The 26,207-nt window shown below is 45.4% G+C and overlaps 1 long non-coding RNA gene across 1 annotated transcript; it reads right to left on the bottom strand.

The window, feature by feature from the left end:
- Window positions 1–12,175: 12,175 nt before the first annotated feature.
- Window positions 12,176–13,290, bottom strand: LOC144192952 (uncharacterized). The gene is made up of 2 exons (XR_013325509.1): window positions 12,885–13,290; window positions 12,176–12,277 (listed from the first exon to the last, which is right to left on the bottom strand). It is a non-coding gene; the product is annotated as an uncharacterized LOC144192952 (long non-coding RNA).
- Window positions 13,291–26,207: the final 12,917 nt, after the last annotated feature.

Here is a 26,207-nt window from a genome sequence, read left to right as displayed (position 1 = left end):
GTTTGGGTTAGGGTAATTGTTAGGGGTTGGGGTTATGGTTTGGTTGAGGGTTATTGTTAGGGGTTAGGGGTTATGTTTTGGGTTATGGTTATGGTTTGGGTTATGGTTATGGTTGGGGTTATGGTTTGGGTTATGGTTTGGGTTATGGTTTGGGTTATGGTTTGGGTTATGGTTTGGGTTATGGTTTGGGTTATGGTTTGGGTTTGGGTTAGGGTTATTGTTAGGGGTTGGGGGTTATGGTTTGGGTTATGGTTATTGTTAGGGGTTGGGGGTTATGGTTTGGGTTATGGTTATGGTTGGGGTTATGGCTATGGATGGGATTATGGTTTGGGTTAGGGTTCTTGTTAGGGGTTAGGGGTTATGGTTTGGGTTATGGTTATGGTTTAGGTTAGGGTTATTGTTAGGGGTTGGGGCTATGGTTTGGGCTAGGGTTATTGTAAGGGATTTGGGGTTATGGTTTGGGTTATGGTTATGATTGGGGTTATGGTTTGGGTTAGGGTTATTGTTAGGGGTTGGGGTTATGGTTTTGTTGAGGGTTATTGTTAGGGGTTAGGGGTTATGTTTTGGGTTATGGTTATGGTTTGCGTTATGGTTATGGTTGGGGTTATGGTTTAGGTTAGGGTTATTGTTAGGGGTTGGGGTTATGGTTTGGGTTAGGGTTATTGTTAGGGGTTAGGGGTTATGGTTTGGGTTATGGTTATGGTTGGGGTTATGGGTATGGTTTGGGTTAGGTTTTGGGTTAGGGTTATTGTTAGGGGTTGGGGTTATGGTTTGGGTTAGGGTTATTGTTAGGGGTTAGGGGTTATGGTTTGGGTTATGGTTATTGTTAGGGGTTGGGGTTATGGTTTGGGTTAGGGTTATTGTTAGGAGTTATGGTTTGGGTTAGGGATATTGTTAGGGGTTATGGTTTGGGTTAGGGTTAGGGTTATTGTTAGGGGTTGGGGTTAGGGTTTGGGTTATGGTTGGGGGTTATGGTTGGTGTTATGGTTGGGGTTATCGGTTAGGCTTATGGTTATGGTTGGGGATATGGTTGGAGTTATGGCTATGGTTGGGAATATGGTTTTGGTTGGGGTTATGGTTATGGTTGGGAATCTGGTTATGGTTGGGGTTATGGTTTGGGTTAGGGTTCTTGTTAGGGGTTTGGGTTAGGGTTATTGTTAGGGGTTAGGGGTTATGGTTTGGGTTATGGTTATGGTTATGGTTGGGGTTATGGTTGGGGTTATGGTTTAGGTTAGGGTTATTGTTAGGGGTTGGGGTTATGGTTTGGGTTAGGGTTATTGTTAGGGATTTGGGTTATGGTTTGGGTTAGGGTTATTGGTAGGGGTTAGGGGTTATGGTTATGGTTGGGGTTATGGTTTGGGTTAGGGTTATTGTTAGGGTTTAGGGGTTATGGTTTGGTTTACGGTTATGCTTAAGGTTATGTTTGGGGTTATGGTTAAGGTTAGGGTTATTGTTAGGGTTTAGGGGTTATGGTTTGGTTTGCGGTTATGGTTAAGGTTATGGTTGGGGTTAAGGTTTGGGTTAGCGTTATTTTTAGGGGTTAGGGGTTAGGGTTATTGTTGGGGTTATGGTTATGGATGGGATTATGGTTTGGGTTAGGGTTATTGTTAGGCATTTGGGTTATGGTTTGGGTTAGGGTTATTGGTAGGGGTTAGGGGTTATGGTTATGGTTGGGGTTATGTTTTAGGTTAGGGTTGTTGTTAGGGGTTGGGGTTATGGTTTGGGTTAGGGTTATTGTTAGGCGTTGGGGTTATGGTTTGGGTTAGGGTTATTGTTAGGGGTTAGGGGTTATGGTTTGGGTTATGGTTTGGGTTATGGTTTGGGTTATGGTTTGGGTTATGGTTTGGGTTATGGTTTGGGTTATGGTTTGGGTTATGGTTTGGGTTATGGTTTGGGTTATGGTTTGGGTTATGGTTTGGGTTATGGTTTGGGTTATGGTTTGGGTTATGGTTTGGGTTATGGTTTGGGTTATGGTTTGGGTTATGGTTTGGGTTATGGTTTGGGTTATGGTTTGGGTTATGGTTTGGGTTATGGTTTGGGTTATGGTTTGGGTTATGGTTTGGGTTATGGTTTGGGTTATGGTTTGGGTTATGGTTTGGGTTATGGTTTGGGTTATGGTTTGGGTTATGGTTTGGGTTATGGTTTGGGTAATGGTTTGGGTTATGGTTTGGGTTATGGTTTGGGTTAGGGTTATTGTTAGGGGTTGGGGGTTATGGTTTGGGTTATGGTTATGGTTGGGGTTATGGCTATGGATGGGATTATGGTTTGGGTTAGGGTTCTTGTTAGGGGTTATGGTTTAGGTTAGGGTTATTGTTTGGGGTTGGGGTTATGGTTTGGGTTAGGGTTATTGTAAGGGATTAGGGGTTATGGTTTGGGTTATGGTTATGATTGGGGTTCTGGTTTGGGTTAGGGTTATTGTTAGGGGTTGGGGTTATGGTTTGGTTGAGGGTTATTGTTAGGGGTTAGGGGTTATGTTTTGGGGTATGATTATGGTTTGGGTTATGGTTATGGTTGGGGTTATGGTTTAGGTTAGGGTTATTGTCAGGGGTTGGGGTTATGGTTTGGGTTAGGGTTATTGTTAGGGGTTAGGGGTTATGGTTTGGTTCTCTTATTTTCTCTTTCTCTTTTTTTCTCTTTCTCTCTTTTTCTCTTTATTTCTCTCTTTTTTCTCTTTTTTTTCTCTCTCTCTCCCCCCGACCGCCGCCTCTCTCTCTCCCTCCTCTTCTTCTCTCTCTCCCTCCTCTTCTTCTCTCTCTCCCTCCTCTTCTTCTCCTCTCTCTGTCTCTCCCTCCTCTTCTTCTCCTCTCTCTCTCTCTCTCTCCCTCCTCTCCTTCTCCTCTCTCTATCTTTCTCTTTCTTGTCGAGCTACCACTATATTGTCAATTTTAAATGATAATATATATCGTTGTGCCTTGTATTTTTTTCAAAGTAAAAAGTACTGCAGCAACACGTTCTCAATCCATACCACTTTACAGGTTCTTTTGGGCGCCAACGCAAGTTGTCTCAAGATGTCGTCTTATGTAAGTTTCTTCTAATTGATTTGACTTTTAATTGACTATAACCCTAACCCTGAAACTAGTTTATTCGTAGGCAAGATTAATGACATAACCCGCAATTGGTCTTGAAAACCAAAATGCCTCCCATACGCTTTGATTTGAAAATTACTTCCCAGTAATATGATCTCCTGCTGCCATCTTGTGGCCGTTTGGAAAAAGTGCACCCTGCAATTATTCTTTCCGACCCAAAAACCCTGCAATATTGTCCAGTAATGTGGCGCCCCAAAAGAGGTGACCCCCCACCCCCCACCACACACACAGTCGGTCATAAAAAGGCTTTCGGTTTATATGTGATAGATGGCACTTTTTTCCCCCATTTTCTCATCCAGAGTGGGACGAGTTGTCGTCAGACGAAGAATTTAAAGACCGGGACGATTCCCGGTAGGCGTGCCGGGAGGCCGTCTATCCGTCTGTTTTCCAGGGAAGTTGGAACCGACATCTCCCCCCTCCCCACAGGTCATTTTCCACTTTGACCAACAAGGTGAACCGAGCCCTGCCTGTCTTCAACAAGGTATTCACCTGGCGCGCCGAGGTCCTCTGGCAGCACGTGGTGAAGCTCCGCGCCCTGGCCGGCCACCTGGCCACCTTCCACCAGAAGGCCAAAGTAACCGGCGTGACGGCCATCGCCGGCCTGGCCCTGACGCCCTTCACCTTTGGGGCCTCGCTCATCGCCACGGCCAGAGGGATCAGATCAGCTTCCGCCAGCATCTCGGACAACGTCAATGTCTTCTCCTCCCCCCGACCGCTGCCCCCCCTCTCCCTCCTCTTCCCCCCCTCTCCCTCCTCTTCCCCCCCTCTCCCTCCTCTTCCCCCCCTCTCCCTCCTCTTCCCCCCCTCTCCCCCCTCTCCCTCCTCTCCCCCCCCTCTCCCTCCTCTTCCCCCCCTCTCCCTCCTCTTCCCCCCTCTCCCTCCTCTTCCCCCCCTCTCCCTCCTCTTCCCCTCCCTCTTCCCCTCCCTCTTCCCCTCCCTCTTCCCCTCCCTCTTCTTCCTCTTCCTCTTCTTCTTCTTCTTCTTCTTGTTCCTCTTCTTCTTGTTCCTCTTCTTCTTGTTCCTCTTCCTCTTGTTCTTCTTCCGCTTGTTCTTCTTCCTCTTGTTCTTCTTCTTCTTCTTCTTCTTCTTCTTCCTCTTCTTCTTCCTCTTTTTCTTCTTCTTCTTCTTCTTCTTCTTCTTCTTCTTCTTCTTCTTCTTCTTCTTCTTCTTCTTCTTCTTCTTCCTCTTCTTCTTCCTCTTCTTCTTCCTCTTCTTCTTCCTCTTCTTCTTCCTCTTCTTCTTCCTCTTCTTCTTCTTCTTCTTCTTCTTCTTCTTCTTCTTCTTCTTCCTCTTGTTTCTCTCTCTCTTTTTTTCTCTTTCTCTCGCACTCGTTCTCGCGCTCGTTCTCGCGCTCGTTCTCGCGTTCGTTCTCGCTCTCAACCATAACTCTCGCGCCCGCCCGTTCGCTCTCGCGCTCGTTCTCGCTCTCAACCATAACTCTCGCACCCGCCCATTCGCTCTCGCGCCCGCCCGTTCGCTCTCGCGCCCGCCCGTTCGCTCTCGCGGCCGCCCGTTCGCACTCGCGCCCGCTCGCTCTCGTTCGCGCTCGTTTGCTCTCGCGCTCTCTCTCTCTGTCGTTTGCTCCCGCGCTCTCTCTCTCTCTCGTTTGCTCCCACGCTCTCTCTCTCTCGTTTGCTCCCGCGCTCTCTCTCTCTCTCGTTTGCTCTCTTGCTCTCTTGCTCTCTTGCTCTCTCGCTCTCTCGCTCTCTCTCGCTCTCTCTCGCTCTCTCTCGCTCTCTCTCAGCCGCCGCCTCTTTCCGTCTCGTCTCACTTACGCCCTTCCTTCCTTTCTTCTTCACAGGATACGGACAGTTTGATGGGGTGGTGGAATACAGTGAAACGTGAGTAATTGAAACTTAAATGTACAAGATGTTATTTTTTTCCATTTTGGAGCCAGCCAAGGCAAGGTTAGAGTCGGTAATTGGCAGATGCTCAGTCCATTTTTAACAGAGAGGGCCGGCCTGCCGGTCTTGTCTGGGACGTTTACCAGATAGTCGGTCATTAAAAGGCTTTCGGTTTATATGTGATAGATGGCACTTGTTTCCCCATTTTGTCATCCAGAGTGGGACGAGTTGTTGTCAGACGAAAAATCTAAAGACCAGGACGATTCCCGGTAGGCGTGCCAGGAGGCCTTCTATCCGTCTGTTTTCCAGGAAAGTTGGAACCGACATCTCCCCCCCTCCCCACAGGTCCTTTGCCACTTTGGCCAACAAGGTGAACCGAGGCCTGCCTGTCTTCAACAAGGTATTCACCGGGCGTGCCGAGGTCCTCTGGCAGCACGTGGTTATGGTTGTTTGGGTTATGGTTTGGGTTAGGGTTATTGTTAGGGGTTGGGGGTTATGGTTTGGGTTATGGTTATGGTTGGGGTTATGGCTATGGATGGGGTTATGGCTATGGATGGGATTATGGTTTGGGTTAGGGTTCTTGTTAGGGGTTATGGTTTAGGTTAGGGTTATTGTTAGTGGTTGGGGTTATGGTTTGGGTTATGGTTTGGGTTATGGTTTGGGTTATGGTTTGGGTTATGGTTTGGGTTATGGTTTGGGTTATGGTTTGGGTTATGGTTTGGGTTATGGTTTGGGTTATGGTTTGGGTTATGGTTTGGGTTATGGTTTGGGTTATGGTTTGGGTTATGGTTTGGGTTATGGTTTGGGTTATGGTTTGGGTTATGGTTTGGGTTATGGTTTGGGTTATGGTTTGGGTTATGGTTTGGGTTATGGTTTGGGTTATGGTTTGGGTTATGGTTTGGGTTATGGTTTGGGTTATGGTTTGGGTTATGGTTATGGTTGGGGTTATGGCTATGGATGGGATTATGGATTGGGTTAGGGTTCTTGTTAGGGGTTATGGTTTAGGTTAGGGTTATTGTTAGGGGTTGGGGTTATGGTTTGGGTTAGGGTTATTGTAAGGGATTAGGGGTTATGGTTTGGGTTATGGTTATGATTGGGGTTATGGTTTGGGTTAGGGTTATTGTTAGGGGTTGGGGGTTATGGTTTGGGTTATGGTTATGGTTGGGGTTATGGCTATGGATGGGATTATGGTTTGGGTTAGGGTTCTTGTTAGGGGTTAGGGGTTATGGTTTGGGTTATGGTTATGGTTTAGGTTAGGGTTATTGTTAGGGGTTGGGGTTATGGTTTGGGCTAGGGTTATTGTAAGGGATTAGGGGTTATGGTTTGGGTTATGGTTATGATTGGGGTTATGGTTTGGGTTAGGGTTATTGTTAGGGGTTGGGGTTATGGTTTTGTTGAGGGTTATTGTTAGGGGTTAGGGGTTATGTTTTGGGTTATGGTTATGGTTTGGGTTATGGTTATGGTTGGGGTTATGGTTTAGGTTAGGGTTATTGTTAGGGGTTGGGGTTATGGTTTGGGTTAGGGTTATTGTTAGGGGTTAGGGGTTATGGTTTGGGTTATGGTTATGGTTGGGGTTATGGTTATGGTTTGGGTTAGGTTTTTGGGTTAGGGTTATTGTTAGGGGTTGGGGTTATGGTTTGGGTTAGGGTTATTGTTAGGGGTTAGGGGTTATGGTTTGGGTTATTGTTATTGTTAAGGGTTGGGGTTATGGTTTGGGTTAGGGTTATTGTTAGGGGTTATGGTTTGGGTTAGGGATATTGTTAGGGGTTAGGGGTTATGGTTTGGGTTAGGGTTAGGGTTATTGTTCGGGGTTGGGGTTAGGGTTTGGGTTATGGTTGGGGTTATGGTTGGTGTTATGGTTGGGGTTATCGGTTTGGGTTATGGTTATGGTTGGGGATATGGTTGGAGTTATGGCTATGGTTGGGAATATGGTTTTGGTTGGGGTTATGGTTATGGTTGGGAATCTGGTTATGGTTTGGGTTAGGGTTATGGTTTGGGTTAGGGTTATGGTTTGGGTTAGGGTTATGGTTTGGGTTAGGGTTATGGTTTGGGTCAGGGTTATTGTTTGGGTTATGGTTTGGGTTATGGTTTGGGTTATGGTTTGGGTTATGGTTTGGGTTATGGTTTGGGTTATGGTTTGGGTTATGGTTTGGGTTATGGTTTGGGTTATGGTTTGGGTTATGGTTTGGGTTATGGTTTGGGATATGGTTTGGGTTATGGTTTGGGTTATGGTTTGGGTTATGGTTTGTGTTATGGTTTGGGTTATGGTTTGGGTTATGGTTTGGGTTATGGTTATGGTTGGGGTTATGGCTATGGATGGGATTATGGTTTGGGTTAGGGTTCTTGTTAGGGGTTATGGTTTAGGTTAGGGTTATTGTTAGGGGTTGGGGTTATGGTTTGGGTTAGGGTTATTGTAAGGGATTAGGGGTTATGGTTTGGGTTATGGTTATGATTGGGGTTATGGTTTGGGTTAGGGTTATTGTTAGGGGTTGGGGTTATGGTTTGGTTGAGGGTTATTGTTAGGGGTTAGGGGTTATGTTTTGGGTTATGGTTATGGTTTGGGTTATGGTTATGGTTGGGGTTATGGTTTGGGTTATGGTTTGGGTTATGGTTTGGGTTATGGTTTGGGTTATGGTTTGGGTTATGGTTTGGGTTAGGGTTATTGTTAGGGGTTGGGGGTTATGGTTTGGGTTATGGTTATTGTTAGGGGTTGGGGGTTATAGTTTGGGTTATGGTTATGGTTGGGGTTATGGCTATGGATGGGATTATGGTTTGGGTTAGGGTTCTTGTTAGGGGTTAGGGGTTATGGTTTGGGTTATGGTTTAGGTTAGGGTTATTGTTAGGGGTTGGGGTTATGGTTTGGGCTAGGGTCATTGTAAGGGATTAGGGGTTATGGTTTGGGTTATGGTTATGATTGGGGTTATGGTTTGGGTTAGGGTTATTGTTAGGGGTTGGGGTTATGGTTTGGGTTAGGGTTATTGTTAGGGGTTAGGGGTTATGGTTTGGGTTATGGTTATGGTTGGGGTTATGGTTATGGTTTGGGTTATGGTTTAGGTTAGGGTTATTGTTAGGGGTTGGGGTTATGGTTTGGGTTAGGGTTATTGTTAGGGGTTAGGGGTTATGGTTTGGGTTATGGTTATGGTTGGGGTTATGGTTATGGTTTGGGTTAGGTTTTTGGGTTAGGGTTGTTGTTAGGGGTTGGGGTTATGGTTTGGGTTAGGGTTATTGTTAGGGGTTAGGGGTTATGGTTTGGGTTATGGTTATTGTTAGGGGTTGGGGTTATGGTTTGGGATAGGGTTATTGTTAGGGGTTATGGTTTGGGTTAGGGTTATTGTTAGGGGTTGGGGTTAGGGTTTGGGTTATGGTTGGGGTTATGGTTGGTGTTATGGTTGGGGTTATCGGTTAGGGTTATGGTTATGGTTGGGGATATGGTTGGAGTTATGGCTATTGTTGGGAATATGGTTTTGGTTGGGGTTATGGTTATGGTTGGGAATCTGGTTATGGTTTGGGTTAGGGTTAGGGTTATGGTTTGGGTTAGGGTTATGGTTTGGGTTAGGGTTATGGTTTGGGTTAGGGTTATGGTTTGGGTTAGGGTTATGGTTTGGGTTAGGGTTATTGTTTGGGTTATGGTTTGGGTTATGGTTTGGGTTATGGTTTGGGTTATGGTTTGGGTTATGGTTTGGGTTATGGTTTGGGTTAGGGTTATTGTTTGGGTTATGGTTTGGGTTATGGTTTGGGTTATGGTTTGGGTTATGGTTTGGGTTATGGTTTGGGTTATGGTTTGGGTTATGGTTTGGGTTATGGTTTGGGTTATGGTTTGGGTTATGGTTTGGGTTATGGTTTGGGTTATGGTTTGGGTTATGGTTATGGTTGGGGTTATGGCTATGGATGGGATTATGGTTTGGGTTAGGGTTCTTGTTAGGGGTTATGGTTTAGGTTAGGTTTATTGTTAGGGGTTGGGGTTATGGTTTGGGTTAGGGTTATTGTAAGGGATTAGGGGTTATGGTTTGGGTTATGGTTATGATTGGGGTTATGGTTTGGGTTAGGGTTATTGTTAGGGGTTGGGGTTATGGTTTTGGTTGAGGGTTATTGTTAGGGGTTAGGGGTTATGTTTTGGGTTATGGTTATGGTTTGGGTTATGGTTATGGTTGGGGTTATGGTTTGGGTTATGGTTTGGGTTATGGTTTGGGTTATGGTTTGGGTTATGGTTTGGGTTATGGTTTGGGTTATGGTTTGGGTTAGGGTTATTGTTAGGGGTTGGGGGTTATGGTTTGGGTTATGGTTATGGTTGGGGTTATGGCTATGGATGGGATTATGGTTTGGGTTAGGGTTCTTGTTAGGGGTTAGGGGTTATGGTTTGGGTTATGGTTATGGTTTAGGTTAGGGTTATTGTTAGGGGTTGGGGTTATGGTTTGGGCTAGGGTTATTGTAAGGGATTAGGGGTTATGGTTTGGGTTATGGTTATGATTGGGGTTATGGTTTGGGTTAGGGTTATTGTTAGGGGTTGGGGTTATGGTTTTGTTGAGGGTTATTGTTAGGGGTTAGGGGTTATGTTTTGGGTTATGGTTGTGGTTTGGGTTATGGTTATGGTTGGGGTTATGGTTTAGGTTAGGGTTATTGTTAGGGGTTGGGGTTATGGTTTGGGTTAGGGTTATTGTTAGGGGTTAGGGGTTATGGTTTGGGTTATGGTTATGGTTGGGGCTATGGGTATGGTTTGGGTTAGGTTTTGGGTTAGGGTTATTGTTAGGGGTTGGGGTTATGGTTTGGGTTAGGGTTATTGTTAGGGGTTAGGGGTTATGGTTTGGGTTATGGTTATTGTTAGGGGTTGGGGTTATGGTTTGGGTTAGGGTTATTGTTAGGAGTTATGGTTTGGGTTAGGGATATTGTTAGGGGTTATGGTTTGGGTTAGGGTTAGGGTTATTGTTAGGGGTTGGGGTTAGGGTTTGGGTTATGGTTGGGGTTATGGTTGGTGTTATGGTTGGGGTTATCGGTTAGGCTTATGGTTATGGTTGGGGATATGGTTGGAGTTATGGCTATGGTTGGGAATATGGTTTTGGTTGGGGTTATGGTTATGGTTGGGAATCTGGTTATGGTTGGGGTTATGGTTTGGGTTAGGGTTCTTGTTAGGGGTTTGGGTTAGGGTTATTGTTAGGGGTTAGGGGTTATGGTTTGGGTTATGGTTATGGTTATGGTTGGGGTTATGGTTGGGGTTATGGTTGGGGTTATGGTTTAGGTTAGGGTTATTTTTAGGGGTTGGGGTTATGGTTTGGGTTAGGGTTATTGTTAGGGATTTGGGTTATGGTTTGGGTTAGGGTTATTGGTAGGGGTTAGGGGTTATGGTTATGGTTGGGGTTATGGTTTGGGTTAGGGTTATTGTTAGGGTTTAGGGGTTATGGTTTGGTTTACGGTTATGCTTAAGGTTATGTTTGGGGTTATGGTTAAGGTTAGGGTTATTGTTAGGGTTTAGGGGTTATGGTTTGGTTTGCGGTTATGGTTAAGGTTATGGTTGGGGTTAAGGTTTGGGTTAGCGTTATTTTTAGGGGTTAGGGGTTAGGGTTATTGTTGGGGTTATGGTTATGGATGGGATTATGGTTTGGGTTAGGGTTATTGTTAGGCATTTGGGTTATGGTTTGGGTTAGGGTTATTGGTAGGGGTTAGGGGTTATGGTTATGGTTGGGGTTATGTTTTAGGTTAGGGTTGTTGTTAGGGGTTGGGGTTATGGTTTGGGTTAGGGTTATTGTTAGGCGTTGGGGTTATGGTTTGGGTTAGGGTTATTGTTAGGGGTTAGGGGTTATGGTTTGGGTTATGGTTTGGGTTATGGTTTGGGTTATGGTTTGGGTTATGGTTTGGGTTATGGTTTGGGTTATGGTTTGGGTTATGGTTTGGGTTATGGTTTGGGTTATGGTTTGGGTTATGGTTTGGGTTATGGTTTGGGTTATGGTTTGGGTTATGGTTTGGGTTATGGTTTGGGTTATGGTTTGGGTTATGGTTTGGGTTATGGTTTGGGTTATGGTTTGGGTTATGGTTTGGGTTATGGTTTGGGTTATGGTTTGGGTTATGGTTTGGGTTATGGTTTGGGTTATGGTTTGGGTTATGGTTTGGGTTATGGTTTGGGTTATGGTTTGGGTTATGGTTTGGGTTATGGTTTGGGTTATGGTTTGGGTTATGGTTTGGGTTATGGTTTGGGTTATGGTTTGGGTTATGGTTTGGGTTATGGTTTGGGTTATGGTTTGGGTAATGGTTTGGGTTATGGTTTGGGTTATGGTTTGGGTTAGGGTTATTGTTAGGGGTTGGGGGTTATGGTTTGGGTTATGGTTATAGTTGGGGTTATGGCTATGGATGGGATTATGGTTTGGGTTAGGGTTCTTGTTAGGGGTTATGGTTTAGGTTAGGGTTATTGTTAGGGGTTGGGGTTATGGTTTGGGTTAGGGTTATTGTAAGGGATTAGGGGTTATGGTTTGGGTTATGGTTATGATTGGGGTTCTGGTTTGGGTTAGGGTTATTGTTAGGGGTTGGGGTTATGGTTTGGTTGAGGGTTATTGTTAGGGGTTAGGGGTTATGTTTTGGGGTATGATTATGGTTTGGGTTATGGTTATGGTTGGGGTTATGGTTTAGGTTAGGGTTATTGTCAGGGGTTGGGGTTATGGTTTGGGTTAGGGTTATTGTTAGGGGTTAGGGGTTATGGTTTGGTTCTCTTATTTTCTCTTTCTCTTTTTTTCTCTTTCTCTCTTTTTCTCTTTATTTCTCTCTTTTTTCTCTTTTTTTTCTCTCTCTCTCCCCCCGACCGCCGCCTCTCTCTCTCCCTCCTCTTCTTCTCTCTCTCCCTCCTCTTCTTCTCTCTCTCCCTCCTCTTCTTCTCTCTCTCCCTCCTCTTCTTCTCCTCTCTCTGTCTCTCCCTCCTCTTCTTCTCCTCTCTCTCTCTCTCTCTCCCTCCTCTCCTTCTCCTCTCTCTATCTTTCTCTTTCTTGTCGAGCTACCACTATATATTGTCAATTTTAAATGATAATATATATCGTTGTGCCTTGTATTTTTTTCAAAGTAAAAAGTACTGCAGCAACACGTTCTCAATCCATACCACTTTACAGGTTCTTTTGGGCGCCAACGCAAGTTGTCTCAAGCAGTGATAATTTTACAATTGGCACACTGCGAGTCCCAGGGATTCGCTTGTCTGAAAACTGTGCGTCCCAGGAAACTTGTCACGAGTCCCAACATACTACGGATGCAAATAAAACATAAACAACGATATATAAACATTCAGATTTAATTTATTTATTATATGGTTTAGGGTTAGGGTTTATTTATCATTGTACTAGTCTTTCAGCTCGTAGATCCTCCTCTCTTTGCAGCCTTTCCACTTTTCCAGGGCCTTTTGATGGTTCACACTTTTAGCCAGCTGCACTACCATCAGTTTGTGCTGAGTTTCCACTTGCAGCCTGTTTCTTTTCTTTGTGAGGATTCTGTTCTGCACAGAAAAACCTCTCTCACAGCCAGCTGTATGCACAGCTGATGTAAGAGCCAGCTGAGCCAATCTTATCATGTTTGGCATCTCTTCACTGTGGTACTGGCTGATCAGTTTCCAGAGATTGCTCATCTTGTCTCTTGGGTACTTTTCAGCCAGTACAATTTGCTTGAGCATTCTCCACTCCCTCTTTGTAGCAGTTGATGATATGATTGGCTGTAACTACTTGATATGATGATATGATTGGCTGTAACTACTTTGTCTTTTGTTGCTGATGCCTTTTGTCCGATTTTTTTGTTGTTAATTCGCAATGTGGGAATTTCCAGTGCCAACTTGTGTCCGGGCAAAACTATGTGTCTATCCAGGGTGCATTTTTGAAAATTCGTGCATTTAGCTGGCGCAATCAATCCATTTACCTGCTTGTTATCCGTACAAACAGCACAGTACATGAAATTATTTTCCTCGTCATATCGTAACCACGCGAACAGCTGCAACCAAGTCTTTTGAAATGTGCGTATTTTTCCTTGCTTACCCCGTTTTGCTTCATGATTATCGATCGAATCTTCTGCAGTTCTTTTCTTACTAGTTGTATTTTTAACTGCGAAATAACTATCCAGACTGTTTTGCTTTTTCTGAAACATTTTTTATCTTTCTTACACTATTACGAAACTCTTGCAATCGCTTCCTCTCCTTCGTCTGCTAGTGTCTGCTAGTCTCGTTCACGCGAGAATTATTTCGCAAAGATTATGTGGAATAAATTGGTTTGCTATCGGATATATATGTGTTTTGGTTTTTTTTTTGATAAAAAATTCTTTGCGTCCGAAAAAAGCACATTACTTGAAATTGTGCGTCTGGAAGAAAAGCTGTGCGTATCAGACGCAGGACGCAGAGGTAACGAGAACACTGCTCAAGATGTCGTCTTATGTAAGTTTCTTCTAATTGATTTGACTTTTAATTGACTATAACCCTAACCCTGAAACTAGTTTATTCGTAGGCAAGATTAATGACGTAACCCGCAATTGGTCTTGAAAACCAAAATGCCTCCCATACGCTTTGATTTGAAAATTACTTCCCAGTAATATGATCTCCTGCTGCCATCTTGTGGCCGTTTGGAAAAAGTGCACCCTGCAATTATTCTTTCCGACCCAAAAACCCTGCAATATTGTCCAGTAATGTGGCGCCCCAAAAGAGGTGACCCCCCACCCCCCACCACACACACAGTCGGTCATAAAAAGGCTTTCGGTTTATATGTGATAGGTGGCACTTTTTTCCCCCATTTTCTCATCCAGAGTGGGACGAGTTGTCGTCAGACGAAGAATTTAAAGACCGGGACGATTCCCGGTAGGCGTGCCGGGAGGCCGTCTATCCGTCTGTTTTCCAGGGAAGTTGGAACCGACATCTCCCCCCTCCCCACAGGTCATTTTCCACTTTGACCAACAAGGTGAACCGAGCCCTGCCTGTCTTCAACAAGGTATTCACCTGGCGCGCCGAGGTCCTCTGGCAGCACGTGGTGAAGCTCCGCGCCCTGGCCGGCCACCTGGCCACCTTCCACCAGAAGGCCAAAGTAACCGGCGTGACGGCCATCGCCGGCCTGGCCCTGACGCCCTTCACCTTTGGGGCCTCGCTCATCGCCACGGCCGGAGGGATCAGATCAGCTTCCGCCAGCATCTCGGACAACGTCAATGTCTTCTCCTCCCCCCCGGCCGCCCCCCCTTCTCCTCCCCCCGACCGCTGCCCCCCCTCTCCCTCCTCTTCCCCCCCTCTCCCTCCTCTTCCCCCCCTCTCCCCCCTCTCCCTCCTCTCCCCCCCCATCTCCCTCCTCTTCCCCCCCTCTCCCTCCTCTTCCCCCCTCTCCCTCCTCTTCCCCCCCTCTCCCTCCTCTTCCCTCCTCTTCCCTCCCTCTTCCCTCCCTCTTCCCTCTCTTCCCCTCCCTCTTCTTCCTCTTCCTCTTCTTGTTCCTCTTCTTCTTGTTCCTCTTCTTCTTGTTCCTCTTCCTCTTGTTCTTCTTCCGCTTGTTCTTCTTCCGCTTGTTCTTCTTCCTCTTGTTCTTCTTCTTCTTCTTCTTCTTCTTCTTCTTCTCTTCTTCTTCTTCTTCCTCTTCTTCTTCCTCTTTTTCTTCTTCTTCTTCTTCTTCTCTTCTTCTTCTTCTTCTTCTTCTTCTTCTTCTTCTTCTTCTTCTTCTTCTTCTTCTTCTTCTTCCTCTTCTTCTTCTCTTCTTCTTCCTCTTCTTCTTCCTCTTCTTCTTCTCTTCTTCTTCTTCCTCTTCTTCTTCCTCTTCTTCTTCCTCTTCTTCTTCTTCTTCTTCTTCTTCTTCTTCTTCTTCTTCTTCTTCTTCTTCTTCTTCTTCTTCTTCTTCTTCTTCTTCTTCTTCTTCTTCTTCTTCTTCTTCTTCTTCCTCTTGTTTCTCTCTCTCTTTTTTCTCTTTCTCTCGCACTCGTTCTCGCGCTCGTTCTCGCGCTCGTTCTCGCGTTCGTTCTCGCTCTCAACCATAACTCTCGCGCCCGCCCGTTCGCTCTCGCGCTCGTTCTCGCTCTCAACCATAACTCTCGCACCCGCCCATTCGCTCTCGCGCCCGCCCGTTCGCTCTCGCGCCCGCCCGTTCGCTCTCGCGGCCGCCCGTTCGCACTCGCGCCCGCTCGCTCTCGTTCGCGCTCGTTTGCTCTCGCGCTCTCTCTCTCTGTCGTTTGCTCCCGCGCTCTCTCTCTCTCTCGTTTGCTCCCACGCTCTCTCTCTCTCGTTTGCTCCCGCACTCTCTCTCTCTCTCGTTTGCTCTCTTGCTCTCTTGCTCTCTTGCTCTCTCGCTCTCTCGCTCTCTCTCGCTCTCTCTCGCTCTCTCTCGCTCTCTCTCAGCCGCCGCCTCTTTCCGTCTCGTCTCACTTACGCCCTTCCTTCCTTTCTTCTTCACAGGATACGGACAGTTTGATGGGGTGGTGGAATACAGTGAAACGTGAGTAATTGAAACTTAAATGTACAAGATGTTATTTTTTTCCATTTTGGAGCCTTTTCCATTTTGGAGCCAGCCAAGGCAAGGTTAGAGTCGGTAATTGGCAGATGCTCAGTCCATTTTTAACAGAGAGGGCCGGCCTGCCGGTCTTGTCTGGGACGTTTACCAGATAGTCGGTCATTAAAAGGCTTTCGGTTTATATGTGATAGATGGCACTTGTTTCCCCATTTTGTCATCCAGAGTGGGACGAGTTGTTGTCAGACGAAAAATCTAAAGACCAGGACGATTCCCGGTAGGCGTGCCAGGAGGCCTTCTATCCGTCTGTTTTCCAGGAAAGTTGGAACCGACATCTCCCCCCCTCCCCACAGGTCCTTTGCCACTTTGGCCAACAAGGTGAACCGAGGCCTGCCTGTCTTCAACAAGGTATTCACCGGGCGTGCCGAGGTCCTCTGGCAGCACGTGGTTATGGTTGTTTGGGTTATGGTTTGGGTTAGGGTTATTGTTAGGGGTTGGGGGTTATGGTTTGGGTTATGGTTATGGTTGGGGTTATGGCTATGGATGGGGTTATGGCTATGGATGGGATTATGGTTTGGGTTAGGGTTCTTGTTAGGGGTTATGGTTTAGGTTAGGGTTATTGTTAGTGGTTGGGGTTATGGTTTGGGTTATGGTTTGGGTTATGGTTTGGGTTATGGTTTGGGTTATGGTTTGGGTTATGGTTTGGGTTATGGTTTGGGTTATGGTTTGGGTTATGGTTTGGGTTATGGTTTGGGTTATGGTTTGGGTTATGGTTTGGGTTATGGTTTGGGTTATGGTTTGGGTTATGGTTTGGGTTATGGTTTGGGTTATGGTTTGGGTTATGGTTTGGGTTATGGTTTGGGTTATGGTTTGGGTTATGGTTTGGGTTATGGTTTGGGTTATGGTTTGGGTTATGGTTTGGGTTATGGTTTGGGTTATGGTTTGGGTTATGGTTTGGGTTATGGTTTGGGTTATGGTTTGGGTTATGGTTTGGGTTATGGTTTGGGTTATGGTTATGGTTGGGGTTATGGCTATGGATGGGATTATGGATTGGGTTAGGGTTCTTGTTAGGGGTTATGGTTTAGGTTAGGGTTATTGTTAGGGGTTGGGGTTATGGTTTGGGTTAGGGTTATTGTAAGGGATTAGGGGTTATGGTTTGGGTTATGGTTATGATTGGGGTTATGGTTTGGGTTAGGGTTATTGTTAGGGGTTGGGGGTTATGGTTTGGGTTATGGTTATGGTTGGGGTTATGGCTATGGATGGGATTATGGTTTGGGTTAGGGTTCTTGTTAGGGGTTAGGGGTTATGGTTTGGGTTATGGTTATGGTTTAGGTTAGGGTTATTGTTAGGGGTTGGGGTTATGGTTTGGGCTAGGGTTATTGTAAGGGATTAGGGGTTATGGTTTGGGTTATGGTTATGATTGGGGTTATGGTTTGGGTTAGGGTTATTGTTAGGGGTTGGGGTTATGGTTTTGTTGAGGGTTATTGTTAGGGGTTAGGGGTTATGTTTTGGGTTATGGTTATGGTTTGGGTTATGGTTATGGTTGGGGTTATGGTTTAGGTTAGGGTTATTGTTAGGGGTTGGGGTTATGGTTTGGGTTAGGGTTATTGTTAGGGGTTAGGGGTTATGGTTTGGGTTATGGTTATGGTTGGGGTTATGGTTATGGTTTGGGTTAGGTTTTTGGGTTAGGGTTATTGTTAGGGGTTGGGGTTATGGTTTGGGTTAGGGTTATTGTTAGGGGTTAGGGGTTATGGTTTGGGTTATTGTTATTGTTAAGGGTTGGGGTTATGGTTTGGGTTAGGGTTATTGTTAGGGGTTATGGTTTGGGTTAGGGATATTGTTAGGGGTTAGGGGTTATGGTTTGGGTTAGGGTTAGGGTTATTGTTCGGGGTTGGGGTTAGGGTTTGGGTTATGGTTGGGGTTATGGTTGGTGTTATGGTTGGGGTTATCGGTTTGGGTTATGGTTATGGTTGGGGATATGGTTGGAGTTATGGCTATGGTTGGGAATATGGTTTTGGTTGGGGTTATGGTTATGGTTGGGAATCTGGTTATGGTTTGGGTTAGGGTTATGGTTTGGGTTAGGGTTATGGTTTGGGTTAGGGTTATGGTTTGGGTTAGGGTTATGGTTTGGGTTCGGGTTATGGTTTGGGTCAGGGTTATTGTTTGGGTTATGGTTTGGGTTATGGTTTGGGTTATGGTTTGGGTTATGGTTTGGGTTATGGTTTGGGTTATGGTTTGGGTTATGGTTTGGGTTAGGGTTATTGTTTGGGTTATGGTTTGGGTTATGGTTTGGGTTATGGTTTGGGTTATGGTTTGGGATATGGTTTGGGTTATGGTTTGGGTTATGGTTTGGGTTATGGTTTGGGTTATGGTTTGGGTTATGGTTTGGGTTATGGTTTGGGTTATGGTTTGGGTTATGGTTATGGTTGGGGTTATGGCTATGGATGGGATTATGGTTTGGGTTAGGGTTCTTGTTAGGGGTTATGGTTTAGGTTAGGGTTATTGTTAGGGGTTGGGGTTATGGTTTGGGTTAGGGTTATTGTAAGGGATTAGGGGTTATGGTTTGGGTTATGGTTATGATTGGGGTTATGGTTTGGGTTAGGGTTATTGTTAGGGGTTGGGGTTATGGTTTGGTTGAGGGTTATTGTTAGGGGTTAGGGGTTATGTTTTGGGTTATGGTTATGGTTTGGGTTATGGTTATGGTTGGGGTTATGGTTTGGGTTATGGTTTGGGTTATGGTTTGGGTTATGGTTTGGGTTATGGTTTGGGTTAGGGTTATTGTTAGGGGTTGGGGGTTATGGTTTGGGTTATGGTTATTGTTAGGGGTTGGGGGTTATAGTTTGGGTTATGGTTATGGTTGGGGTTATGGCTATGGATGGGATTATGGTTTGGGTTAGGGTTCTTGTTAGGGGTTAGGGGTTATGGTTTGGGTTATGGTTTAGGTTAGGGTTATTGTTAGGGGTTGGGGTTATGGTTTGGGCTAGGGTCATTGTAAGGGATTAGGGGTTATGGTTTGGGTTATGGTTATGATTGGGGTTATGGTTTGGGTTAGGGTTATTGTTAGGGGTTGGGGTTATGGTTTGGGTTAGGGTTATTGTTAGGGGTTAGGGGTTATGGTTTGGGTTATGGTTATGGTTGGGGTTATGGTTATGGTTTGGGTTATGGTTTAGGTTAGGGTTATTGTTAGGGGTTGGGGTTATGGTTTGGGTTAGGGTTATTGTTAGGGGTTAGGGGTTATGGTTTGGGTTATGGTTATGGTTGGGGTTATGGTTATGGTTTGGGTTAGGTTTTTGGGTTAGGGTTGTTGTTAGGGGTTGGGGTTATGGTTTGGGTTAGGGTTATTGTTAGGGGTTAGGGGTTATGGTTTGGGTTATGGTTATTGTTAGGGGTTGGGGTTATGGTTTGGGATAGGGTTATTGTTAGGGGTTATGGTTTGGGTTAGGGTTATTGTTAGGGGTTGGGGTTAGGGTTTGGGTTATGGTTGGGGTTATGGTTGGTGTTATGGTTGGGGTTATCGGTTAGGGTTATGGTTATGGTTGGGGATATGGTTGGAGTTATGGCTATTGTTGGGAATATGGTTTTGGTTGGGGTTATGGTTATGGTTGGGAATCTGGTTATGGTTTGGGTTAGGGTTAGGGTTATGGTTTGGGTTAGGGTTATGGTTTGGGTTAGGGTTATGGTTTGGGTTAGGGTTATGGTTTGGGTTAGGGTTATTGTTTGGGTTATGGTTTGGGTTATGGTTTGGGTTATGGTTTGGGTTATGGTTTGGGTTATGGTTTGGGTTATGGTTTGGGTTAGGGTTATTGTTTGGGTTATGGTTTGGGTTATGGTTTGGGTTATGGTTTTGGTTATGGTTTGGGTTATGGTTTGGGTTATGGTTTGGGATATGGTTTGGGTTATGGTTTGGGTTATGGTTTGGGTTATGGTTTGGGTTATGGTTTGGGTTATGGTTTGGGTTATGGTTTTGGTTATGGTTTGGGTTATGGTTGGGGTTATGGCTATGGATGGGATTATGGTTTGGGTTAGGGTTCTTGTTAGGGGTTATGGTTTAGGTTAGGGTTATTGTTAGGGGTTGGGGTTATGGTTTGGGTTAGGGTTATTGTAAGGGATTAGGGTTATTGTAAGGGATTAGGGGTTATGGTTTGGGTTATGGTTATGATTGGGGTTATGGTTTGGGTTAGGGTAATTGTTAGGGGTTGGGGTTATGGTTTGGTTGAGGGTTATTGTTAGGGGTTAGGGGTTATGTTTTGGGTTATGGTTATGGTTTGGGTTATGGTTATGGTTGGGGTTATGGTTTGGGTTATGGTTTGGGTTATGGTTTGGGTTATGGTTTGGGTTATGGTTTGGGTTATGGTTTGGGTTATGGTTTGGGTTTGGGTTAGGGTTATTGTTAGGGGTTGGGGGTTATGGTTTGGGTTATGGTTATTGTTAGGGGTTGGGGGTTATTGTTTGGGTTATGGTTTGGGTTATGGTTTGGGTTATGGTTTGGGTTATGGTTTGGGATATGGTTTGGGTTATGGTTTGGGTTATGGTTTGGGTTATGGTTTGGGTTATGGTTTGGGTTATGGTTTGGGTTATGGTTTGGGTTATGGTTTGGGTTATGGTTATGGTTGGGGTTATGGCTATGGATGGGATTATGGTTTGGGTTAGGGTTCTTGTTAGGGGTTATGGTTTAGGTTAGGGTTATTGTTAGGGGTTGGGGTTATGGTTTGGGTTAGGGTTATTGTAAGGGATTAGGGGTTATGGTTTGGGTTATGGTTATGATTGGGGTTATGGTTTGGGTTAGGGTTATTGTTAGGGGTTGGGGTTATGGTTTGGTTGAGGGTTATTGTTAGGGGTTAGGGGTTATGTTTTGGGTTATGGTTATGGTTTGGGTTATGGTTATGGTTGGGGTTATGGTTTGGGTTATGGTTTGGGTTATGGTTTGGGTTATGGTTTGGGTTATGGTTTGGGTTAGGGTTATTGTTAGGGGTTGGGGGTTATGGTTTGGGTTATGGTTATTGTTAGGGGTTGGGGGTTATAGTTTGGGTTATGGTTATGGTTGGGGTTATGGCTATGGATGGGATTATGGTTTGGGTTAGGGTTCTTGTTAGGGGTTAGGGGTTATGGTTTGGGTTATGGTTTAGGTTAGGGTTATTGTTAGGGGTTGGGGTTATGGTTTGGGCTAGGGTCATTGTAAGGGATTAGGGGTTATGGTTTGGGTTATGGTTATGATTGGGGTTATGGTTTGGGTTAGGGTTATTGTTAGGGGTTGGGGTTATGGTTTGGGTTAGGGTTATTGTTAGGGGTTAGGGGTTATGGTTTGGGTTATGGTTATGGTTGGGGTTATGGTTATGGTTTGGGTTATGGTTTAGGTTAGGGTTATTGTTAGGGGTTGGGGTTATGGTTTGGGTTAGGGTTATTGTTAGGGGTTAGGGGTTATGGTTTGGGTTATGGTTATGGTTGGGGTTATGGTTATGGTTTGGGTTAGGTTTTTGGGTTAGGGTTGTTGTTAGGGGTTGGGGTTATGGTTTGGGTTAGGGTTATTGTTAGGGGTTAGGGGTTATGGTTTGGGTTATGGTTATTGTTAGGGGTTGGGGTTATGGTTTGGGATAGGGTTATTGTTAGGGGTTATGGTTTGGGTTAGGGTTATTGTTAGGGGTTGGGGTTAGGGTTTGGGTTATGGTTGAGGTTATGGTTGGTGTTATGGTTGGGGTTATCGGTTAGGGTTATGGTTATGGTTGGGGATATGGTTGGAGTTATGGCTATTGTTGGGAATATGGTTTTGGTTGGGGTTATGGTTATGGTTGGGAATCTGGTTATGGTTTGGGTTAGGGTTAGGGTTATGGTTTGGGTTAGGGTTATGGTTTGGGTTAGGGTTATGGTTTGGGTTAGGGTTATGGTTTGGGTTAGGGTTATTGTTTGGGTTATGGTTTGGGTTATGGTTTGGGTTATGGTTTGGGTTATGGTTTGGGTTATGGTTTGGGTTATGGTTTGGGTTAGGGTTATTGTTTGGGTTATGGTTTGGGTTATGGTTTGGGTTATGGTTTTGGTTATGGTTTGGGTTATGGTTTGGGTTATGGTTTGGGATATGGTTTGGGTTATGGTTTGGGTTATGGTTTGGGTTATGGTTTGGGTTATGGTTTGGGTTATGGTTTGGGTTATGGTTTTGGTTATGGTTTGGGTTATGGTTGGGGTTATGGCTATGGATGGGATTATGGTTTGGGTTAGGGTTCTTGTTAGGGGTTATGGTTTAGGTTAGGGTTATTGTTAGGGGTTGGGGTTATGGTTTGGGTTAGGGTTATTGTAAGGGATTAGGGTTATTGTAAGGGATTAGGGGTTATGGTTTGGGTTATGGTTATGATTGGGGTTATGGTTTGGGTTAGGGTAATTGTTAGGGGTTGGGGTTATGGTTTGGTTGAGGGTTATTGTTAGGGGTTAGGGGTTATGTTTTGGGTTATGGTTATGGTTTGGGTTATGGTTATGGTTGGGGTTATGGTTTGGGTTATGGTTTGGGTTATGGTTTGGGTTATGGTTTGGGTTATGGTTTGGGTTATGGTTTGGGTTATGGTTTGGGTTTGGGTTAGGGTTATTGTTAGGGGTTGGGGGTTATGGTTTGGGTTATGGTTATTGTTAGGGGTTGGGGGTTATGGTTTGGGTTATGGTTATGGTTGGGGTTATGGCTATGGATGGGATTATGGTTTGGGTTAGGGTTCTTGTTAGGGGTTAGGGGTTATGGTTTGGGTTATGGTTATGGTTTAGGTTAGGGTTATTGTTAGGGGTTGGGGCTATGGTTTGGGCTAGGGTTATTGTAAGGGATTTGGGGTTATGGTTTGGGTTATGGTTATGATTGGGGTTATGGTTTGGGTTAGGGTTATTGTTAGGGGTTGGGGTTATGGTTTTGTTGAGGGTTATTGTTAGGGGTTAGGGGTTATGTTTTGGGTTATGGTTATGGTTTGCGTTATGGTTATGGTTGGGGTTATGGTTTAGGTTAGGGTTATTGTTAGGGGTTGGGGTTATGGTTTGGGTTAGGGTTATTGTTAGGGGTTAGGGGTTATGGTTTGGGTTATGGTTATGGTTGGGGTTATGGGTATGGTTTGGGTTAGGTTTTGGGTTAGGGTTATTGTTAGGGGTTGGGGTTATGGTTTGGGTTAGGGTTATTGTTAGGGGTTAGGGGTTATGGTTTGGGTTATGGTTATTGTTAGGGGTTGGGGTTATGGTTTGGGTTAGGGTTATTGTTAGGAGTTATGGTTTGGGTTAGGGATATTGTTAGGGGTTATGGTTTGGGTTAGGGTTAGGGTTATTGTTAGGGGTTGGGGTTAGGGTTTGGGTTATGGTTGGGGGTTATGGTTGGTGTTATGGTTGGGGTTATCGGTTAGGCTTATGGTTATGGTTGGGGATATGGTTGGAGTTATGGCTATGGTTGGGAATATGGTTTTGGTTGGGGTTATGGTTATGGTTGGGAATCTGGTTATGGTTGGGGTTATGGTTTGGGTTAGGGTTCTTGTTAGGGGTTTGGGTTAGGGTTATTGTTAGGGGTTAGGGGTTATGGTTTGGGTTATGGTTATGGTTATGGTTGGGGTTATGGTTGGGGTTATGGTTTAGGTTAGGGTTATTGTTAGGGGTTGGGGTTATGGTTTGGGTTAGGGTTATTGTTAGGGATTTGGGTTATGGTTTGGGTTAGGGTTATTGGTAGGGGTTAGGGGTTATGGTTATGGTTGGGGTTATGGTTTGGGTTAGGGTTATTGTTAGGGTTTAGGGGTTATGGTTTGGTTTACGGTTATGCTTAAGGTTATGTTTGGGGTTATGGTTAAGGTTAGGGTTATTGTTAGGGTTTAGGGGTTATGGTTTGGTTTGCGGTTATGGTTAAGGTTATGGTTGGGGTTAAGGTTTGGGTTAGCGTTATTTTTAGGGGTTAGGGGTTAGGGTTATTGTTGGGGTTATGGTTATGGATGGGATTATGGTTTGGGTTAGGGTTATTGTTAGGCATTTGGGTTATGGTTTGGGTTAGGGTTATTGGTAGGGGTTAGGGGTTATGGTTATGGTTGGGGTTATGTTTTAGGTTAGGGTTGTTGTTAGGGGTTGGGGTTATGGTTTGGGTTAGGGTTATTGTTAGGCGTTGGGGTTATGGTTTGGGTTAGGGTTATTGTTAGGGGTTATGGTTTGGGTTATGGTTTGGGTTATGGTTTGGGTTATGGTTTGGGTTATGGTTTGGGTTATGGTTTGGGTTATGGTTTGGGTTATGGTTTGGGTTATGGTTTGGGTTATGGTTTGGGTTATGGTTTGGGTTATGGTTTGGGTTATGGTTTGGGTTATGGTTTGGGTTATGGTTTGGGTTATGGTTTGGGTTATGGTTTGGGTTATGGTTTGGGTTATGGTTTGGGTTATGGTTTGGGTTATGGTTTGGGTTATGGTTTGGGTTATGGTTTGGGTTATGGTTTGGGTTATGGTTTGGGTTATGGTTTGGGTTATGGTTTGGGTTATGGTTTGGGTAATGGTTTGGGTTATGGTTTGGGTTAGGGTTATTGTTAGGGGTTGGGGGTTATGGTTTGGGTTATGGTTATGGTTGGGGTTATGGCTATGGATGGGATTATGGTTTGGGTTAGGGTTCTTGTTAGGGGTTATGGTTTAGGTTAGGGTTATTGTTTGGGGTTGGGGTTATGGTTTGGGTTAGGGTTATTGTAAGGGATTAGGGGTTATGGTTTGGGTTATGGTTATGATTGGGGTTCTGGTTTGGGTTAGGGTTATTGTTAGGGGTTGGGGTTATGGTTTGGTTGAGGGTTATTGTTAGGGGTTAGGGGTTATGTTTTGGGGTATGATTATGGTTTGGGTTATGGTTATGGTTGGGGTTATGGTTTAGGTTAGGGTTATTGTCAGGGGTTGGGGTTATGGTTTGGGTTAGGGTTATTGTTAGGGGTTAGGGGTTATGGTTTGGTTCTCTTATTTTCTCTTTCTCTTTTTTTTCTCTTTCTCTCTTTTTCTCTTTATTTCTCTCTTTTTTCTCTTTTTTTTCTCTCTCTCTCCCCCCGACCGCCGCCTCTCTCTCTCCCTCCTCTTCTTCTCTCTCTCCCTCCTCTTCTTCTCTCTCTCCCTCCTCTTCTTCTCTCTCTCCCTCCTCTTCTTCTCCTCTCTCTGTCTCTCCCTCCTCTTCTTCTCCTCTCTCTCTCTCTCTCTCCCTCCTCTCCTTCTCCTCTCTCTATCTTTCTCTTTCTTGTCGAGCTACCACTATATTGTCAATTTTAAATGATAATATATATCGTTGTGCCTTGTATTTTTTTCAAAGTAAAAAGTACTGCAGCAACACGTTCTCAATCCATACCACTTTACAGGTTCTTTTGGGCGCCAACGCAAGTTGTCTCAAGATGTCGTCTTATGTAAGTTTCTTCTAATTGATTTGACTTTTAATTGACTATAACCCTAACCCTGAAACTAGTTTATTCGTAGGCAAGATTAATGACATAACCCGCAATTGGTCTTGAAAACCAAAATGCCTCCCATACGCTTTGATTTGAAAATTACTTCCCAGTAATATGATCTCCTGCTGCCATCTTGTGGCCGTTTGGAAAAAGTGCACCCTGCAATTATTCTTTCCGACCCAAAAACCCTGCAATATTGTCCAGTAATGTGGCGCCCCAAAAGAGGTGACCCCCCACCCCCCACCACACACACAGTCGGTCATAAAAAGGCTTTCGGTTTATATGTGATAGATGGCACTTTTTTCCCCCATTTTCTCATCCAGAGTGGGACGAGTTGTCGTCAGACGAAGAATTTAAAGACCGGGACGATTCCCGGTAGGCGTGCCGGGAGGCCGTCTATCCGTCTGTTTTCCAGGGAAGTTGGAACCGACATCTCCCCCCTCCCCACAGGTCATTTTCCACTTTGACCAACAAGGTGAACCGAGCCCTGCCTGTCTTCAACAAGGTATTCACCTGGCGCGCCGAGGTCCTCTGGCAGCACGTGGTGAAGCTCCGCGCCCTGGCCGGCCACCTGGCCACCTTCCACCAGAAGGCCAAAGTAACCGGCGTGACGGCCATCGCCGGCCTGGCCCTGACGCCCTTCACCTTTGGGGCCTCGCTCATCGCCACGGCCAGAGGGATCAGATCAGCTTCCGCCAGCATCTCGGACAACGTCAATGTCTTCTCCTCCCCCCGACCGCTGCCCCCCCTCTCCCTCCTCTTCCCCCCCTCTCCCTCCTCTTCCCCCCCTCTCCCTCCTCTTCCCCCCCTCTCCCTCCTCTTCCCCCCCTCTCCCCCCTCTCCCTCCTCTCCCCCCCCTCTCCCTCCTCTTCCCCCCCTCTCCCTCCTCTTCCCCCCTCTCCCTCCTCTTCCCCCCCTCTCCCTCCTCTTCCCCTCCCTCTTCCCCTCCCTCTTCCCCTCCCTCTTCCCCTCCCTCTTCTTCCTCTTCCTCTTCTTCTTCTTCTTCTTCTTGTTCCTCTTCTTCTTGTTCCTCTTCTTCTTGTTCCTCTTCCTCTTGTTCTTCTTCCGCTTGTTCTTCTTCCTCTTGTTCTTCTTCTTCTTCTTCTTCTTCTTCTTCCTCTTCTTCTTCCTCTTTTTCTTCTTCTTCTTCTTCTTCTTCTTCTTCTTCTTCTTCTTCTTCTTCTTCTTCCTCTTCTTCTTCCTCTTCTTCTTCCTCTTCTTCTTCCTCTTCTTCTTCCTCTTCTTCTTCCTCTTCTTCTTCTTCTTCTTCTTCTTCTTCTTCTTCTTCTTCCTCTTGTTTCTCTCTCTCTTTTTTTCTCTTTCTCTCGCACTCGTTCTCGCGCTCGTTCTCGCGCTCGTTCTCGCGTTCGTTCTCGCTCTCAACCATAACTCTCGCGCCCGCCCGTTCGCTCTCGCGCTCGTTCTCGCTCTCAACCATAACTCTCGCACCCGCCCATTCGCTCT

This window comes from Stigmatopora nigra, unplaced genomic scaffold, assembly GCF_051989575.1.
Source record: "Stigmatopora nigra isolate UIUO_SnigA unplaced genomic scaffold, RoL_Snig_1.1 HiC_scaffold_33, whole genome shotgun sequence".
NCBI classification, from domain to species: domain Eukaryota; kingdom Metazoa; phylum Chordata; class Actinopteri; order Syngnathiformes; family Syngnathidae; genus Stigmatopora; species Stigmatopora nigra.
This window is presented reverse-complemented; position numbering and strand designations above follow the sequence as displayed.